This window comes from Labrus mixtus, chromosome 24, assembly GCF_963584025.1.
Source record: "Labrus mixtus chromosome 24, fLabMix1.1, whole genome shotgun sequence".
NCBI lineage: Eukaryota > Metazoa > Chordata > Actinopteri > Labriformes > Labridae > Labrus > Labrus mixtus.
The window spans coordinates 5,375,593-5,396,959 of NC_083635.1; the positions used below are offsets into that span (position 1 = coordinate 5,375,593).

General features: G+C 38.3%; 2 long non-coding RNA genes and 1 pseudogene across 2 annotated transcripts; 2 read left to right on the forward strand and 1 right to left on the reverse strand.

The window, feature by feature from the left end:
* Positions 1-1,264: 1,264 nt before the first annotated feature.
* On the reverse strand, positions 1,265-1,881 carry LOC132959572 (signal transducer and activator of transcription 1-alpha/beta-like; annotated as a pseudogene).
* Positions 1,882-13,235: 11,354 nt separating this feature from the next.
* On the forward strand, positions 13,236-14,230 carry LOC132959843 (uncharacterized). The gene is made up of 3 exons (XR_009667119.1): positions 13,236-13,404; positions 13,704-13,802; positions 14,175-14,230. It is a non-coding gene; the product is annotated as an uncharacterized LOC132959843 (long non-coding RNA).
* A 1,476-nt stretch (positions 14,231-15,706) lies between these two features.
* Positions 15,707-16,525, forward strand: LOC132959736 (uncharacterized). Its single transcript, XR_009667081.1, has 3 exons — positions 15,707-15,755; positions 16,109-16,186; positions 16,454-16,525. It is a non-coding gene; the product is annotated as an uncharacterized LOC132959736 (long non-coding RNA).
* Positions 16,526-21,367: the final 4,842 nt, after the last annotated feature.

Consider the following 21,367-nt stretch of genomic DNA (forward strand, 5'->3'; position numbering starts at 1 on the left):
ACACACACACACACACACACACACACACACACACACACACACGTATCTATAGCAGGATTTTGTCCAGTACCAGAAGCTCACTGCAGGGGATTTATGTATGAAAGTCTGTAGTCTAATCTAAAGTATGTCACATTGATAGATGAAGCAGACACACTCGTCGATCGTCTAAAAACGATCCTTTGTCTTTTTAAAGTACAGACTCCTCCATGGGTTCCCCTGCAGCTGCAGCCCGGACTCTCCGACTGTCAGCACTCTCTGCCCGGACTTTACCAGCAGCTCGAGTCGCTCCAGACCTCCGACACAGGAGCCACTTACTGCAGGTACATTTCCATCTCTACTGAACTCTATTCACTTTAACTTGTTGTAAACGCTGAAGTGGTCCATTATTTCAGTTTGTACGCTGAAAAAACAACACCCAAATGAAACTTCACTGTCAGCAAGAACGAAAGCAGCCTTTGTTTTCTCTGACTAGTTTGTGGCCTTTTTCACAGAGAATGATTTCAGTTGAATTATTCAAAAGTAATTGATTTTATTAACTGCTCAGACTGACTCTCTGATCTCCGCTCAGTGTAATTATCACATAAAGTTACTTTTAGTTTAATATTTGGTAGTAGTAAAACTAGAAATAGTATAGATTTTAATGTAGTGAAATATTGATTCAATTAGTTTAAGTTATTTTTCCTGATATGTTTTATATCAGGAGACTTGGCAGGTAGAATAACTGTGTTTTTAAAAGTGTAAAAGTATTTCTCTTCCCTGCACATGTTTCTGGTAAATTCATTCATTTACACATTGTAGAGATGTTCTTACTTCTACTTAAGTTTACACTTTTCATTCTACACACTGACTTGGTTTTTCTAGGATGTACAGAAGAGATTGTACGGGCCCATCTGGCGCTCCAGGTTCGGTCCGTTTGACATCGTTAATGTGGCGACTCCAGAGCTCATAGCTCACGTAATCCGACAGGAGGGTCGGCATCCAGTTAACATTTACTTATGTGCTTTGAATATTTTACTCACTGATATTCATTCAACCTTTATTTATACTCGAAAGATCATTGAGGGGCAACCCTCATTTACAATGACATCGAGTAACTACAGAAATCATTTAAAACAGACATTAAATCAAAAATAAAAACAGGGGACAGATAATACAAGACTGCTAAAATCAGTCTACAAAAGGCTAAAATGTACTAAGATAATTAAGAGTACAAAACTGCAATAAAAAAACACACTTATGCAAAACAGTTACAAACAGAGGTTGGGAGGCTTAAAATCAGGTTTCTAAAATGTCCAAAAGGTAAGAGTTCATTTCCCTCAAGAAGATGCTGTATGTTGTTCCATGAGTCCGGTGCAGAATAAGAAAAAGCAGATTTTCCCAGTTCCGATCTGACTCGAGGAACATTCAACAGTAAACGTCTTGAGGAACGTGTCTGGTAACGCCCAGTCGAGAGATGGATAAGTTCTGTCAAAATGTGACCATTACATGACAGGGGGTATTATAAATGTTCTAACCTGTAGGTTCCTCTTAATCTTGCGGATGTTGTGTTGTAGCAGGAAGTTGTTTTCCAGGGCGAAGCGGCTATGTTGGTCGTCGAGCTGAGCCAGGAGGTCGTGGAACTGAACTGTGGCTAAGGAATCCTGCATCGCCATTGTGTCCCTGAAGAGGCACGGAGCACAAGACAAATGAGGCTCTGATCTCTATTCTTGTAAAGTAAAAACTTTTGTTCTACTTTACAAAAAAACCCTCTCACCAGTCGATGCTCTCCATCTACTTGCTCAGGTATTGCCTGATGTCCATGGGGAACGAGTCATCGTAAAGCTGGTCCACCTGCTCCAGGTACTTGCAGTACAGCATCTGAAGCTGGTTCCACTGCGCCATCTTCTGGTGAACAAAAGCAGATTCATTCAGTGTTAAGAGCTCGGACTTAAAGGTTTGTTTAGGTACATTCCTTTTTTAAAAAGGTTGAATAAAAAGTAGAACTCAGAGGAAAAATAATAATCTGTGTGAACTCTAAAATAAAGAAACTATTTAAAGTTTACGCAATGTCTGAAATTATGATTATGTAGTAATGTTATTGTTGCTATTCAAGATATTTCTCAACATGATAAATATTAGAGAACTGATGTTGCATTAAGTTTTAGCTTCTCACTTTGTGATCTTAAAATAAAGAAATAATGCAACAATTTGATAATCATATCTGTTTCCCGTCCTTCAGGTTGAAAATGAAAGGAAAGGAGTCAGGTTGAATGAACTCTTGAGGTTAAAGATATCTTATTAGAACGAGCAACTCAACTAAGTGAAAGGCTGTCATGGTAAGTTTCCTCACTGCCCCTAGCAACAGTCACTGCAGCACAAATCTCACCTGAACTTACCTGAGCAATCTAATTTAAGTAAACAAAATATCATCCAGAAATCTTTTTTAAACAGAATTCCTCTATATCACTATAATAACTAACACTATAGAACAAAAGACACCGAACTATCATAATTTGTATTGGTGAGTGCAGTCTACATGTGATTCACCTGCTGTAATAATTAGGACATTAGATACAGGTGTGCAGGTAATAACTCATTTTTGGACTTCCAATGGGTGGTAAGGGATAAACCACTATGAAAAACTTACATTTTGCTTTAAATAATTACTAGTCGAGATAGCTAACAAACCGACTTTAAATAGGTATCTTTAACTCCTTTATCGTTTGAAATTATCAACTTTTAGCACCAAGTTTAACTCGTCATTTTTAGTCAGTGACAGTGCATCCTATTACGACCACGAACAGCAGATTTAGTCAGAATATTGTCATAGCGGGAGATAATATGTGAATAAACCTACCTTTAGGTCAGAGGAAACGTGAAAATATCTGACAGAACAAGTATTTTTATTTCCTAAAAAGGAAATTGTACAGCTTCTTTACCAAGCAGCTCCTCAGCCTTCTTTCGGTGTTGTGTACTGTACTTTAAAGTACAGCTGTGCAGAAACAGCGTAAGCCAATCATCGCTTAGGATCAACAACATGAGCCCGCCCTTTCATTTTCAACAGCCAATGAGAACGACGGACAGTGACTATTCTGTCAGTTAGCAAGCTCACCCTGATACCATTAACAAAGCGTGTGTTTTTTCATGAAAATACTCAGTATATGTGCAAGATGAAGGAATAAACACTTGTTCTTATGTGCTTAATTGACTCAAAGGAAACTGTCGCTTGTGGACGTCCTGTTCCAACAGCAGAACAAAAAGCGTTTGGGTCAGGACTCCTGTGAAGCACATCAACACTCAGGACATCTGCACTCAGCTTCCAATCAACATCAAGCCTCCCTCTGTGATCACAGTTCCTGCCCTCATATCACGATCAGCTGATCATGAAAATAAAAACTGTCCTTGCAGCTTATGCACGATTTTACCAGCCAGTCAGTGATGGTCGTAAACAAAGAAGGTTCAGATGTTATCCATACCTGCCTCTCCATGGAAGCAGGTATGAGTTGAAGTTTGGATCAGAGCATCCATGCAAACCAGTATATTTGAACTCCTACACAACAAAGAGTTTTTACTACCAACATCATTTTCATAACAATTGAACTTAAAAGTAGAGAAAGTCCTTTAGCTGCAGTTCTTAAAATGTCGACTGGATGCAGCCTCATTCTGACTAATGCAGGAAAATCATTCTGTCCACTGAGATAAAGATTCTCTGTGGCAGCTTTGGAAAAGCTAACCCGAGGAGTCGATGGTAACTTATCAGGTTAGACTCGTGCTTTACAATTAGGCTAGACTAAAACACCAGGCTGGTTTTGATTCATCGCCAGCCCCTTTGCTGAACAACATTCCTTCTTTTTCTCTTTTTCTCCCGACTTTCCGTCACTACAGTTCTATCTGGAAGAAAAGACAACATTTCCCAAACATACAAGATTCAAGTGAAGGACACACAAAAAGTTTTGATTCAAGATCATAAGCCCTTTGTCCTCAACCCACTTTATTACAACTTAACTTGTCAAACCATGCTTTGAAATGATCCCAGTTGATGTCATTTTGCAGTCATGTGAACACGATCCGGATAATTGAATGGAACCGGACAACTCTTGTGTCAAGTTGTTTGTTATACTTCCAATGCGTTGTGCATTGAAGCTATAAAACACCAAGCTTTGAAAATCTTTTACAATACTGCACTTGCATTCAAACATTAAGTCTCTCAGCCCAACACAGGCTCAGCCTTTCACTTTCAGTAATACTTCAATTCCACCCATTAACTCAGAGCATGCTCAGACAACTTACTCTCTTAAATTATTATGCTGCAAGGAAAGGCAGAGCAGCAACCACAGGGTTAGTTTCTAGTTGACAAACTGACTTTGCATGCTTAATGTTCCTGAAGGTGTTTTCTATCACTCAAATCACTGTGATGCATATCAGCACAGATCACAGAGAGGAGTTTGAAAACAAGCTTTGGGACGAGGGAATGACAATCTGACAGCTCGGAGTCCTTAGGTTCATGTTTAAAAAAAATAAAGGCACACATGGAAGACGCAGGGATTGTTCTGGTCAAGGTTCAAGTTTTCAATCTATCTGTGCACTTTAGAATATGTGCTCCTATAATGTTTCTTATGTTTTATCTTTGTTTAGTGATGAATGACTTTCGTTGTATATTATCTCTTTACTAACACATGTGCTTGCGTTCATAGATGTCATCGAGTGCGTCAGATTTGGACAGCATCAGCACAAGTTAACAGTGCGACACATGAGGAAAAAACAACTTCATGAAGGTGACAGTTGCTTCAAAGCTGTGAACTTCCTTGGTTTTCTGTAATAATTCCCCCATGTTCACTGCACTTTGTGGACATGAAGTATGGTTTGTAATGTCTCAGGATGCACATAAATATAATGCTCCAAAGAAGGCATGATGCATGGAGGAGCTATGCTAAGCACATACATGCAGAGCTAAAACCTAAAGTAGGACCACAGTTTCTGTTGTTTTTATCATATTTTATGTTTTAAAATCAGCTGTCAGCCAAACTTGTGAATTAAGAAACAACTTCAGAGTCCTGTCCTTGGAAGTAATCCTTGTGCCCCTTTCTAAATGGGATGCTACTGGGTCTTAGTTTAGACTTGAGACAAAATATTTTGCATCCCTTTCACTGAAAACAAAGCTTCTGTGTCCTGCAGACACCAGGGTCTCCTCAAGAACAGCCACAGTGGTCGACCACCATGGATGGGAGCTTTCCATAGATTATCTGCTCTTTGTGGTTAAAGTACAGCATATTGATGGGCGACATTTTGCTGGGTGTGCAGCAGGGCCCTGCAGTGCCCCGCGGGTTGGCCTTGTTCACCAGGTGAGCTAGAGGACTAACTCTGAGTCCGGGGATTGTGTGTTCGAACCTCACCTGGGTCCAGTGAATTTTAAAGTCCAAATACACCTGGAGAAAATCCCAAAGTGTGAAGGGCATCTGTGGCGTGGTGGATTAGATTCTTAACTCTGAAGGCACCCATGGTGGAAGTGCTGAGAAACAAAGAAACATCATCACAATATTTTCAGAAATTGTGGACAATCAGCTCAGATCACAGTGAATGGAGAGGCCTGTTATTAACAGTCGTGATGGGATTACTAAATCACTCCACTTATTCATCATTTTTTAAGGTACTTGTACTTTACTTTGAGTATTTTCTGCTCCATTTATTTATTGTGATAAAGTTCCCCATGATTATATAATGTAATAGGCTACATATTGGCTTTACTTACACGAAACATGCTGCATACACACACATTCATTATGAATATGTGATGGCTAAAAATAACGACAGCTAAGTGTTTTAAAGTATATATTTTATTATAATTAAATGCTTTGTTGTGCTTCAAATGATCTACATGATATTGAAGGTTTTAACTCTTTGTGGCTGTAATGTAACTTCTACACTTTACAACCATAGACTAAATATTACAGTATAGCTCACCTGGAGGTTAACAGCCTCGTCAGGTCTGCATCATGCATTCATATTACACTGCTGCCCTCTGCTGGGACTGGGTTACAATTACATCCAACAGTCACTATAACACAAATGTTTCCTCTTTTTAACGATTCAGCTTTTTTCCACCACATAAATGTGTGGAAAATATAAATAGTGCAGTTACTTCTGTATAGCATACAGTAGTTTACCTACCAATATTTTCAACCATCTTTTATACTTATCTCAGAATATGTTAAAACAAACTAAATGAAAAGACTTAATCATTTGTAAATGTTTGGAAATTAAAGTGACTACACCTATAACTACTACAAGATGTGTTTGTAATGTAAAATATTAGTGTTTTGTTTGGTATAAAAGCAGGAGTGTTTGGATAATTTCACTAATAGACAAATCATTTAAACAACAGATCCACAGATTATAAATCTAAAAATGAATGTTTTATTTATTTTCGGTGTTTTACTTAATTTTGTTATTGTTATTGTGTCTCCTAATTCACAATGAGTTCTCTACGTCGATACGACCTTTACCTGGGAGTGACACGGCCAACGTCACTTCCGCTGCTGCGCATCACGCTCAGGTGTGCTCCTCAGGTGCGCCAAAGTTAATATCGACCCTGTGACCACTCGAGCGGATGGCGGGTGTCCGAGTTTGGATGAAAATGCTCCGAAAAGAAGAATTGAAGACGAAGAAGAAAAAACTAATGCTAATGCTAATGCTAATGCTAATGCTAACCGAACCATAACAACGTCGTCTGTCTGAGAGATTCAACCAAAAGTGAAGAGAAAGTTGTTGTTTGAACTCAACATTCAGGGTTTTCTTCTTGTTTCTTTGTACAGGTGTGTGCAGGTGTTTCCTCGCTCTGTGCTGTAGCTCTGAGGTAAAATGATTTTCTAAACATTATTGTTCACAGAGCTCAGAGATTAAATGTTCATTTTGATAAAGTAATATGAATAAACTTCATTTATTTTATTTAAAAAGTAAAAGCTCTTCATCCAGCTTTCTGTGTTTAATTTACTCAAAGAAACAGCAGTCTGATTAATTTATTATTTAAGTGCAGTAACCAACAACTAACCACCAGAGGGCGCCCTCTCTATATAAAGTGATTTATAAACGATATAATGTATTTATTTTCAACCTTTAACTTTAATTAGAGTTTTTGTTTTTCTGACAGTTAATTTTGTATGTCAATAAAGTAATTTGATATTTAAGATTACATCATTGTATGGTCAATTATTTATATTAAAGCTGCATTTTTACCTTTTAGTTAATTAAATTAGTTTTTAGTTTTTCTTCATGAAAATACCACAAACCTTTTTATTGATTGAATTGAAATGATCATGATCAATGATCAATATCACAGATCAATTACAACTCTGAATATATATTATATATATATGTATAGAGCAGTTTCTTTCCCCTCAAAGCTCGATCAGGTTAAAGGTAAACAAACTTGTAGAATTTATAATATAAGATAAATCTGTTAAGATGTTTCTTAAGACCTTATACTTCATGTTTCTATATTATATTCTACATTTAAACTTTGAATTTAAGTTTGTTTCGGTCTCATCCAAAAGCCTTAAAGTGAAGTTAAACACAGATAATTTACAGTGAATGATGAAACTCAGGTTTATTCCAATCATCACAATGTTGTATAATCACAAACATTTTCTGAGTTTTATTAACTTGATGAACTAAAATTAGTTTTTCTTCTCCAACAGGAACTCTGTTGACGTCTTCCAGGAGGATCCCCCGTCGGTGGCCGTCTTCCTGCTCAGGTAGGAGACTCAAAGCTTTCTTAATGTTTTATTATGTTCCAGGTTTTAGGTCTTATAGATGTTTAGACTCACTTATTTTAATCATTTCATCCTTTTTGATCAGCTAGAAGTCGATTTAGAGTTGAGGAACATCAGGTGTTTAATGTAAAACTACATTATTATTTTTTAATCTATTAGGTATCGTTAGTCGACAGCTTATGTTAGCTACATAGCATTATGTGTTTTTGTATGTTGATGTTAAAGCTGATTTAAGGAGTTATGACCTCCTTTAGACATGGACATCCAGTGCTGGTATTACTTCTCTGATCTAACGTTATCCTGAAGGTAGCATCAGTGTCCTGAATGTTAAAGTGAACTATTTTCCCTGAAAATGATTTGAATCACTTCTCCTTTGACGGGTTAAAGAGAGTTTAACTTTTAACAGGACACTGATGCTACCTAGATCAGGAAGTAATACCAGCGCTGTATGTCCATGTCTAAAGGAGGTCATAACTCCTTAAATCTGCTCAACATACAAAACTGATAACACTTTGTAGCTAACATCAGCTGTTGACATCAATAAGACCTAAAACCTGGAACATAATAAAACAACATTAAGAAAGCTTTGAGCTCCTACCCAATGGGGCTGGAGGATAGTGGGGGTAGTAGTGTAGTAACCCCCTCACCTGTGACACCTTATTGTATTGTGCTGATGTAACGTGTCATCATGAGGTCATCATGTCTGTTCAATATTTTATTGTAATAAAACTACTGCTGTGTCCATTTTGGCACATTTCTTTAGAGTGCTACTCACACGTTTAGCTGTGTTGCACATTCCATGAATGCACGATGCTTACAAGTTATACCTCGTTGTAAAGGTGACCGATCAGGCTGTCCAACGATATAAAATACAACACCAATTAGTATTATTAAAGAAATAATTGACAAAATAATGTTTCCAAACTTTCTGAGGAGTTTATTTCCAACAGTTATCAAAGCCACAGAAATCCTTCAGAATCAGCTTTATTGGACAGGTATGCTTCAACACACGAGGAATTTTACTTTAGTAAACTGAGCTCTCTTTGTACAAAGGTATAATATTAAATATCAACAATAAACTAATAAACAAAGACTAATATGTACAAGGCTAAATAGGATAGTGGTGCAGTGGTGAGTAGTGCAAAGATGGTTAAGTAAACATGAGGTCATCCTTCATTTTAGAGTTGTTGCAGGACGTGTCAAACTGGCTCAAAGTAAGTGACAAAGGAAGGATATCACATGAAACAAGGTTTAAAAGGAAGTCAATTTATTATCAAATAATCATAATTATGTAAATCAGTCATGAATGCAATGTGTGGATGAGTGTAGTGTTGTAAAGTGTGAACAAAAGCAAACCAGTTGGTGGAGGCCTGGGAGAAAGAGAGGGGAGACACGTTAGACTGGAAGCCACTTATAAGCAGAGTCCTGATGGACTCAGGTGTACCCAGGTGGACTAACGGCCTTCCTGACTCCACCTGCTGTCTGCCAAGCCAGGAAGACAAACAAATGCAGACAGAGGGCGTCACAGCGCCATGACAGACACTACTATGTTTATCGTTGTAACACGGGATGTTACGTCCAAGACCGCTGAAAACTGCCGTACTGCTGCTGTGTGAGCTGCTGTTTATTCTTGTCTGGACACTGCAGGCCATATAAATCATTTATTTAACACAAAAACAACACACAGATCCAGCATGAGAAACAGAGTCTGCATCTGGCTATGTGGCTCAGGAGCTAGATGGAGGACTTGGAGTCTGGAGGTCGTGGGTTCGAATCTTATCAGGACTCAGTGAATTTTAAAGGTGTCGGTCCTAAATGAAAGACTCAAGAGGAGAAACATCGTGAAGCACCTGTCAGTATGGATCCACAGGAAAGACACACACACCATTATCTTAAAGGTGTTGGTCCAAAGGAAAGACTCAAGAGATCTGAGAAACATAGTAAAGCATCTGTCTCTGTGGCTAAAGAGATAGAAGGAGGACTTGGAGTCTGGAGGTGGTGGGTTCAAATCCTATCAGGACTCAGTGAATTTTAAAGTCTAACATCTGAAATGATGACGATAAATACGCCCGGAGCACATGTCATAGTGTGAAGGTATCGGTAGTGTAGTGGATAAGATTGCGGTTTCTGAGCTCTGTAGATGGTGAGCATAGGTTCAAATCCCACTGTGTCTGGTGATAGAGGATTGGAATCTTATCAGGCAAATTTTAAAGTCAAAATCTGAAATGACGATGATAAATACGCCCGGAACACATCACCAAGTATGAAGGGACCGGTGGCCGAGTGGAATCATCCTTGCATCTGCAATGGATAGACGTTGGTTCAAGTCCAGCTTCCACGGCATCCGTTCCCAGAACTGCTAGGGGGGCATAAGTATCTGAAGTTTTGAGAGTGTTGAACAAAAGTTAGTTACATGTGTTGGCTCCCCCTGGTGTTTTATGAGTAACACAAGTACAGGGTCATGAAAAAGAAGATCAAGTGTCTGAAGTTTTGTGAACATGTCAGACCCTTTTTTAAAGTGTTGGATGACTTAATGTACTAAATATAGTGTACTAACCTAAATTCATTAATCATCCATTGTTCCCACCATGACACAATATTTTATTTATTATATATACATATGGTCAATCATATATTAGGATAATATGGTTCAAAGTTAAAAGGAGCATCAGTGAAGTCACTAGAGACACTGTTTACATGATATGTGAACACCAAGAACACCTCTCCTCTCTCTGGATCATTCAGGGAACAGGAAGTTATAAAGGAAACAGGAAGTTGACAGTTCTTTCGTCAATCTGCACACAGCAACAGAAATGTAAGTTCATTTACAGAAGTTAAGGTTTAGCATTAGCATTAGCATGTAGCTTAGAATTAGCAACAACTTGGATTAGTTTATTGTTTTAATTTATATAGAACTTTGGTAATGACTAAACTTCTTGTGTGTTGTAGTTTTCAATCCTTCAATCTGGTGAAGAAATCAGAAGAGGAGATCATCTCTTTGCTCCCTTCAGGTGCAGCTCCTGAAATTCAAACACAAAGTTTACATTTAGTTTGGACCGACAAAGACAAAGTCTACATTTAGTTTGGACAGACAAAGACAAAGTTTACATTTAGTTTGGACAGACAAAGACAAAGTTTACATTTAGTTTGGACAGACAAAGACAAAGTCTACATTTAGTTTGGACAGACAAAGACAAAGTTTACATTTAGTTTGGACAGACAAAGACAAAGTTTACATTTAGTTTGGACAGACAAAGACAAAGTTTACATTTAGTTTGGACAGACAAAGACAAAGTTTACATTTAGTTTGGACAGACAAAGACAAAGTTTACATTTAGTTTGGACAGACAAAGACAAAGTTTACATTTAGTTTGGACAGACAAAGACAAAGAGGTTCCTCATTGAACACATGTGAGTCTGTAGAAATGAAAAGGTCTGGTTCATCTATCTGTAGAGAGAAGGTTAAAAATGTTTGATTTGCATTTTAAATTGAATTCATTAAAAATAAAACTGTTTGTTGAAGTTTGTTGAAGCTGTTTCAATCGTCTGCTTTCTGTTTAACACCCCGACATGTCATGACTCAAACTTAACTCTGTTAGTCAAACATCACTCACCAAACTCATCATACTGAAGGTGTACAGCTGCAGAGAGACGACAGACACGGCGGCTACATGCTAATGCTAAGCTACATGCTAATGCTAAGCCACGTGGTATGCTACATCAGATGCAATACGTCACAAATTATAACAAGGCTAATGTTAAGATACATGCTAATGCTAAGCTACATGCTAATGCTAAGCCACGTGGTATGCTACATCAGCTGCAATACGTCACAAATTATTACAAGGCTAATGTTAAGCTACATGCTTATGTTAAGCTACATGCTAATGCTAAACCTTAACTTCAGTAAAGGAACTTACATTTCTGTTGCTGCCTGCTGTGAGCAGATTAAAGAAAGAACCCTCAACTTCCTGTTTCCTTTATAACTTCCTGTTGCTAAATCCAGAGCACTTCCTGTTACTAACCAGAGCACTTCCTGTTGATAAATCCAGAGCACTTCCTGTTACTAACCAGAGCACTTCCTGTTGATAAATCCAGAGCACTTCCTGTTAATGACCAGAGCACTTCCTGTTGATAAATCCAGAGCTACAGATTCACAGATATAAGAAGGCCGATGAGTTCAGACGTTCAGAAACAAAGCTACATGGACAGACAGGTGATCATTCATTTGATTTCGTCTGGTTGTGTTGGATGGATGTTTCTCGATCTTTCACTGAGTCCATTTGAACTTTTGTGATCTGTTGGTTTGGTGACCTCAGCATCGTTAACAAAAAAAGGCCAATCAGAGTCCACAGTTTGAAGGTCTCGGTCTGGGACTAGAAGGAAAAAACATGAAATAACTTCACTCCCCGGTTACGACCACAACCTTCCCGGTGTTAAGTGAGTAAAAGGTCCCCTGCACACACACATATTTGTGACTCTGTGTGGTCTTAGTGTGGTCTTGACTACAACACTCAGCTGAGTTCAGACAACGAGGACCAAAAGCTGTTGGGTTTTTAAATGACATGACACTTTAAATGGGGGGATGAAATACTCAGCACAGTCTGCTGAAGGCCCTTCAGATCCTCTGATCTGATCCTCTGATCATTCAGCAGTCTGGACAGAAAATGTGGATGACTTGAGGACACACATACTAATGAATAATGGAGATGTGATGTGTTAGCTGGTACATACATGAGCTTCTGTAGTGTTGCATCTTTCTCCAGCTGTCTGTCATGAGTCTGCTCCAGTTACAGGCCCTGGTTGAAACAAAAAGGAGGAAAATAAAATGTATAATGTGGCCAGAGTTAATGTTGATGTCTGCTTGAGTGTATGAAATCTGGCACTTCTAATTGAAGTAGTTTATGATTGTAAATGAATGAGCTCGTCCATCATCCTCTGCTGGTCTTGGATCTGGTCTCTGAGGCGGCTGAGCTGCTTGTGGTGAGCTGGTTCTCCAGCTGCTCCTCCAGAGTTTTGTGGAGATGTATAAAGGGATTTGTGTCCTCACCTCGATGTCCTCGTCTCCATCATGTCTCCTTGTCATTGGCCTGAATGTTTGTGTGGGCGTCGGCCTGCGTGCTCTCCAGCTGTTTGCTGCGGTTCACCAGAGACTTGACCTCAGACTTCATCTTGCTGATGTAGAGCCGAGCTACGGTGAACTCCTCCTCCACCGCTGAGCCGTTCCCCTTTGACTCTGAGGACTGAGGATGAGGGGGAGGTTACAGACGTTGAGAGTGTGAAAGATGTGTGTGTATATAAATGTGTGTGTCCATTCTCACAGCTCACAGACATCACTGGTGCTGCTACGAGAGTAGGACCAGACACACACACACACACACACAGACACACACACACTCACACTCATGTAAAACAGTCTGTATGTTTCTGCAGAACTCAAGATGAACACTTTCTCCTAAAACATATCTGTACCGTCTTGTGCTCGTCTGCCAGCTGCAGGTTGGTCTGATCTCTCTCCTCCACCTCTTGGCTCTTCTGGTCGTAGTTGACGGCGAGCTCCTCCAGCGCCTGCAGCACCTCCTTCACCTCCTCCTTGGCCAGCTGGTTCTCCGTTTGCAGCCGGCACAGCTCCTCCTGGGAGGGACGTGGGGTCAGAGTGAGTTCATGCAAAAATGATCATCCTTATGAAATCCATGTTTAAATGAAAATACTTGATATTTCTTTTGTATTTCATAGGCTGAGAGACAAACCTCCTCTGGTCCATCTTCTGCTCCTTGAGTTTGTCAGCCAGACTCTGTTGGTTGATCTCATCATCCTGTGAATTATTACAAGAAAAGGACATCAAGTAATAATAATTAAATGAATAATAATAATTGAGAAAATGAAAGTATTTGTATTTAGTTTGAATCTTTAAGCAGGTTGTCTTCTAATGTTGTGTCTTGTCTTTGACTTTAGTCTATTCTTGTCTTCCAGCTGTTTGTACAGGTTGCTGATGTCCTCCTCGTATTTGCTCCGCTCGTGGCAACAATATTATTTGACTTTTCTTTCACAAAGGTAAGAAGTATTTTCAGTTGAAAAAAACAGTTAGTTCATTTAAAATGAGTAATGTATCAGAATGTATCATTTACTTTTCACGTATTGTACAATCCTGTAAATGAGCCATAGATGCTCCTAAAGTAAAAGTCTGTGATATTCTGTGATCACAGACTGTGATATTATCAATGAACTTAATATTATGTTTGAATGTTAATGGAGCACATAAGGTAGGTGAAGAAGACTTATGAGCATATGAAAGCAACCTTTTTAACTTGTAAATGTTTCCTTTTAATTTATGTGTTTAATCTGAACTATCTCAATGAGCTGTAAAATGTACTCGTATCAAATATTTTAATCCTAATCAAAAAAAGCAGTTCAAAAAAAAAAAAGGGACGCAGCTCGGTGAAGGACCGTCTCCCCCCTGGTCAACAGAAGAGAGAGAGAGACAACATCACCTGAGGAACAGACATCAACGGTGTCCGCTGCTTCTTTTGGTGTCTTGTGTTTATGATGGCACATATATCATCACATATAGACTGAACAGAGATCAGAGCACAGATACAGACACAGCATCATCATCTACACTCCGTTAACATTTACATAAAGTGTTTAGCATTTTAAAAAACTCATGGTTTCCGTTCAATGTTAGATGTTTTCAAGCACAAATAGAATCTGTACTTACTGCAGTTTTTCTGTAACGACTAAAAACTACTTAAAAGGCAGGGTTGGTGATTTTCTCCAGATCCACTTTTTAAGATTGTGGTTGAAATTGTCTTTTGGTCCTGACAATGAAAGCAATGAGCTGAGGTCTGCTTCTGGGGTGGGTGCAGACGGAGCACTGAGGGAATGCTACTTTTAGAAAATGACCAACCCTTTTAACCCAGACAAGACTCTCTCTTACCTGCTTTTTGTAAAGTGTCTTGAGATAACATTTGTATTGAGTTCTACAAAATAAAGATTGATTGAACTGACTTATTGTTTTACAAGCCTGTCATTGAAAGTTTCCCATTTATTCAAACACTAGAATACAGAAAGAAAAAAACTACATATTCCTATTTTGAATAAAACTACATACATACCTATGTTGAAAAGAACCCACATACATTCATTAATGGTAAATAAAACAACTACTAAGGATTCTGAGCTACATCTGGTTATTTGGTATACTCTTAAAGGTACAGGTAAAGGTACTGCTACAGGAAGTGACTGTTCAAACAGGAAGTGCCCTGCCTATAAAGGAAGCAGGAAGTTGAGGGTTCCTTCTTTAATCTTCAAGACTGCACACAGCAGGCAGCAACAGAAATGTAAGTTCCTTCACTTTACTTAAGTTAAGGTTTAGCATGTAGCTTAACATTAGCCTTGTTATAATTTGTTGCGTATTGCATCTGATTGATGTAACATAACATGTGGCTTAGCATTAGCATGTAGCTTAGCATTAGTAACGACTAAGCTTTCTTTTGTCCTGTATTAGTTTATTGTTTATTGTAGAACTTTGGTAATGACTAAACTAAATGTTCTTGTCTTGTAGTTTTCACTCCTTCTTCAATCTGGTGAATAAATGAAAAGAGGAGTTTGTCTGACTGTCAACCTACGTGCACCAAACAGGTGGAGGACTGTACACACACCTGTGGAGGATGTAGAGGGCCATCTCTTTACTTCCTGCACTGGCAGCGTGATGACGTCACCTGCAGCCGGACGAGTCGAGTGACGTGAGGTCGGCTCCCTTCAGGTGGTGCGGCGGCTCCCTCCTTCAGGTGCGGCGACTCCCTTCGGGTGGTGCGGCGACTCCCTTCAGGTGGTGCGGTGGCTCCCTCCTTCAGGTGCGGCGGCTCCCTCCTTCAGGTGCGGCGGCTCCCTTCGGGTGGTGCGGCGGCTCCCTTCGGGTGGTGCGGCGGCTCCCTTCGGGTGGTGCGGTGGCTCCCTCCTTCAGGTGCGGCTCCCTTCAGCTGATGATTCAATTCAAAGACACGTGTGAGTATGTAGAAATGAGGTCTGAAACTGTCACTCACCTTCTTTAAGTCTTTGTTCTTCACACACTCAACCAGCAGCTCTACAGAGAGAATGTTAAAAATGTTTGATTTGCATTTTAATTAAAAATAGAAACTGTTTTCAGTTTGTTCAAGCTGTTTCAGTCGTCTTGTTTAATGTAAATGATTTTCTATTAGGATACATGCTTATTGCTTAATGTTAACTTTCATTCATCAGTCCATTTTTATTTACTTATCTCCAAATCACAAGGAAAGTTATCTCCAGACACTTTACAATAACAAACATTTGGTACTTTAAACTAATTGTGATGTGTTTTTTGTTTAAAACACTTTTAGGGGCAGCCTGACCAAAACAAGATGAAGAGCTGTTAACATGTATGCTACACCACGCTGCCTCACCTGCTTCAACATCTGGTGAGTATTTTTATTGTAACTGTTTGAGTCACATATAGTCTTATTCTTGATTGTATTTGTAGGGCTAAATTTACATGATGCTACTAACTTTTAAATTTTAATTTGACACTCTTTGATGTAGATGTAATGATTCTTTTGACTTAATTAAATGATTAAAAATTAGTATCAGAACGGCCCATTTACTTTTCACGTATTGTACAATCCTAGCTGTAACCTGAAATGAACTTTGAACCCTGATGTCTTTGTTTCTTGTGTCTGATATTCCAGGTGTTTCCTCGCTCTGAGAACTCTGATCTGTGCTGCAGCTGGAAGGATTTTCTTTGGATTAAAGTTTACCTGTTAACTAACTTGTAGCTTTTCTGTGCAGTTTTCTTTATAGATATAAAGTTTTATTGTCTGTTTTCTCTTTGCCACTTTCATAATAAATAAAATGTTAAACTCTTAATTTGTCTCATGTTTGTGTTGTCAGCATCTTTAATTCCTAAAGTTTTGTTGTAGTTGTTTCCTCCGGAGTCACACATGCTGTGAACTTGTTTGAACATTTTTTTATAAAATTTAATGTAATTAAAGACTACAATAAACAAGTTTCCTCAAACAGCCATGAAAGCTGTAAACTACTATAAATAAAACACAGCTGGCAGATAACCAGAGCCTGATTGCAGATGTAACACCTCTCTCCTCCACAGGTACAGAAGTCACTCTGATGCAGAATGAACACAGCAGTAGTTTTATTACAATAAAATATTGAACAGACATGAACTGTGTTTTTTCTATACATCATCACAATACAATAAGGCGTCACTGGCGTCCCCATTGGGTAGGAGCTCAAAGCTTTCTTAATGTTTTATTATGTTCCAGGTTTAAGTCTTATACATGTTTAGACTCAGTTATTTTAATCATTTTTGTAGTGGAGGAACATCAGGTGTTTAATTAAATAAGGATTATAAAAATGTAGTATTTCATTAAACACCTGATGATCCTCCAAAAAGGATGAAATGATTAAAATAACTGAGTCTAAACATCTATAAGACCTAAAACCTGGAACATAATAAAACATTAAGAAAGCTTTGAGTCTCCTACCTGAGCAGGAAGACGGCCACCGACGGGGGATCCTCCTGGAAGACGTCAACAGAGTTCCTGTTGGTGAAGAAAAACTAATTTTAGTTTATCAAGTTAATAAAACTCAGAAAATGTTTGTGATTATACAACATTGTGATGATTGGAATAAACCTGAGTTTCATCATTCACTGTAAATTATCTGTGTTTAACTTCACTTTAAGGCTTTTGGATGAGACCGAAACAAACTTAAATTCAAAGTTTAAATGTAGAATATAATATAGAAACATCTTTACCATACATTAACTGTCACAAGAACAAAGACTCAGATTAAAGTTAAAGGTTTAAAATAAATACATTATACCGTTTATAAATCTCTTAAACACAGAAAACTGGATTAAGAGATTTTACTTTTTAAATTAAATAAATGAAGTCTATTCATATTACTTTATCAAGATGAACATTTAATCTCTGAGCTCTGTGAACAGTAATGTTTAGAAAATCATTTGACCTCGGATTAACTAATTTACATATTAGTCAATAAACTTAAATTGAGGTTATTGTTTTATTTCAACTCTTCAATCTAATATTAGTTTAAATTATAAGTTTTGTTTTAAAAGTGGCTTTACTTTTACCCGGTGTTTAAACAATTAGTTTAACAGGAGAAAACAAGTTCAAAAGTTACCTTCATAATATTGATAAATGTTATCATCATCTTACTTTGACGATGTTTCCGCTTAACAAACATTTAGCATGAGCATTAGCCCACGTGTTAGCATTAGCATACAGCCTCACGTGTTTCTATTTTGTGTCTTTTCACACAAAACTTTGAATGACTCACTGAGTATCTAGACTTCATCTTTCCTTCTCCGGCTCCTTCTTCTTCCGCCGCTTTGTTCGACAGCCAGGCTGCCCGCGGTCCGCACCGCTTACCTGGTCGAAACAATGATATACACACCTGAGAACACCTGAACACACCTGGGCGTGATTACCGGAAGCTTCAACCGGAAGTGTCGCGGAAAGTTTCTATGGAACAAATGAAAAAGTTATAAATAAGAGGACACATAAACAAGACTAAGTCAAAAATCAAATGTTTTATTGATAAAAAAATATTTCTTAATGTAATTTACTTGTTTTTATACTTTTTTAAACTTTGAACTCTTGGTAACCAAGCAACATGAGGAAGTCAAACTCGGGTCACCATGGTAACTCACTGCATTCGTTAGCAGGGGACGAAGCTAACCTGTTTTCCGGTCTTTAGGACACTGACTGAATTCTTACCCACAGATAAATTCACTGCTTAATGATGTTTACCTCCAGTTTCTCTCTTCCTTTCCCTCTCGTTCTCCAAAGTGTCTAAGAAGCAGATAAATGAAGACACGGGATGAGTGAAAACTTTGTACGGAAGCTCCGAAGTTAGTTTGAGATACTAATGTGTAAAGATGGAGTTTAAAGGTGAAACTGCGCCCTCCTGTGGTCACTCTGTGAATTACTGCGTTTGGATTTTTTCTTTTCACCTTTCTTGTTCTAGATACAACAAATTCAAACTGCTTTCTTTGTTTTATTTCTTTATAAATAAATGTGACTTGACTTAATCACAGATAACATATTTGCTTTTTTTTTTTAAATATTTTTTTAATTATAAAGCAACTGTTTACTGCTTATGTTAACTAAAATACATTGTCTGTTAATCACACATGCATGTTAGTCTCTCAAAGAATCTGAAGTGTAACTTCATTGATTGCATATTCTTGTGTACGTTGGAGCATTTCACTACTGAGGAAGAAAGCAGATTGTGTTCCCATGACATATTAGGCAATATATTTTTCTTATTTTCTTATTAGTGGTAGATAATTAAAGACTACAATAAACAAGTTTCCTCAAAATCAAAGAAAACAGACAATGAAAGCTGTAAACTACTATAACTAAATAAAACACAGCTGGCAGATAAGGGTTTTTGTTTTGAATCCATGTCTTTTTAAGCCTTTTCTGCCTCGTAATTATCGGGCAAAAATATAAATTCTTTGACTTCCAAGTAGAGTGAATGTAATCACTCAAATGTGTCTAGAAGGTGACTGGTTACTGCACTGACCTGTATCTAACTTAAAAGTAGTGAGGGTCTTTACCACACCTCTAAGAGCAGATAAAATGATCATCAGAGTTCAACCACTGACGAAACAAAGACACTGAAAGAGAGTACAGAAAGAAGACTTGGATGAAATGAAGAAACTTCTCAGTTGACAGTTTTGGTCTCACTCCAAGTCTGCACTCAGAAAGAAGAAAAGCAGAGCAGAATTGATTTGCTTTCTTCAGAAAAGGAAAAAGAAAAGAGAGTGTTGGTTACAATCAGAGGACAGGTTATTCTGTCTTAGTCTGTCTTAGACAGACCCCTTTAAAAGACAGACTAAAGGGGTTTCACACTTGCAGAAAACTCCTGATATTTGCAGGAGGAGCTGTATGTGTGAATGCAAACGCACAAATTCTTCATTTGGACTTCACCCAGAGTTTCTCCTGCCAGAACCCTACTGTAGTATTCTTTTCAACAGTTAGTCAGAGTGAGCTGATGTGAGAACGCAGCAGAATATTATCTGGAATATTCACCTCGGGCCAATGGGAGGGGGAGTGACGTTTATATCCTGTGACTGCTGCTCGACCACAGACTGTCTGCACGCCACCTCTACCATCTCCGTGCTCTAATGAACCTGCTGCTGCATGTTTCCTGTTCTCCAGTATGTTCTTCTCCACTCTTTAGTTCAGATTGTGATTCTGTTCAACTACACGTAGCATTGATATAAAGACAAATATTCTCATTATAACGTCATATACCTCAGGAGACCCCTCGCCGCCCCCCCCTCCTGTCTGACAGTTGTAGTCCCCAGCTGTGAGGTGGATATGTGAACAACCAGATCAGGAGAATCTCCGGAGCAGTCGTCCTGAAATGATCTAGATATTTTCAGGAGTGCAGATGTGAAAACGACTTAAATTCACGCCTTTGCATGTAGAACAGTTAAATTCATGCAACTGGAGTACATGTTTAGATTTTTATACTTTCTGATTAATATTTTGTAACATATTGACCTGAAATCAACCCAAAACTCACAGGACATGAATGAAAACCCCACTCTTCCTGTTTACTGATAACAAAAGCCATTCAATTGATTAACTGTGAAGAACAGGACGTCATAAAAAAACAATAAGCCTTTAATCCAAGTTAGCGAACCAGAACACTTGGATACGTGTGAAACGACTTTCTCAAGAAACAATCCCAGGAAGACAGCCGTCTGCCGAGTTAATCAACACGTTGAACGAACTGCCTTAACCAATATAATCCATTTCTGTTATAAAAAGAATTTCGGTTCAATCCCTGAATCGGATATATGTATCCATGACATCAAGACTAACACTTTCATACAAGTTAGATTCCGCTACGATCATCTATGACGAACTTAGATATTGAGAAACTAAATCACATTACCTGATGAACTCTACTTGAATCTTACGTGGAGCACTACTGCCCCCTAGTGGCAAGAGCGGAGGAAGTACGATAGTTACTATGTGATTTTGTCCTAGTTAAAAAATTTGTATTTTAAGATATGATATTATACCCTTCATACTATATTAATGTGTGTTTGAATGTTGAATGGTATAATGCTGATTTCATTCCCATACAGGCGGAAATCGTCTAACTGTCTTCAGGTTGGACGTAATGTCTATTTCATTGCATAATTGTCTGAAATGTTTACTGCCGGAAATAATCCTACATACGAATATTGACATGGTGATGTTCATATGATCAAAGTTCTTATTTATGCTCTTAATAAGTAAAGAACTCGGAGTGGATTGAAATAAAGTAAACATCGGAGGCGGGTTAGATATTAGGCCCCGCCCCCTCGGAAAGTCATCCCCTGGATAAAGTGGCTCGTCTCTCGAGAGCGCACGCTTTTTTCTCTCGCTTTCTCTCGTTTTTCTTTGTAAATTTTCCTCGTAACTTCTTCTTCTAAACTCTCTTAGACGTCTCTTGTTAAATCCTTGTTTCAAACCACTTTGTTTCTTCAAGTTTTGCCGACGCGGAACTCTTTGAATTTAAGTCCGGATTCGCAGAACCTGCAGAACTCGAATCCAACT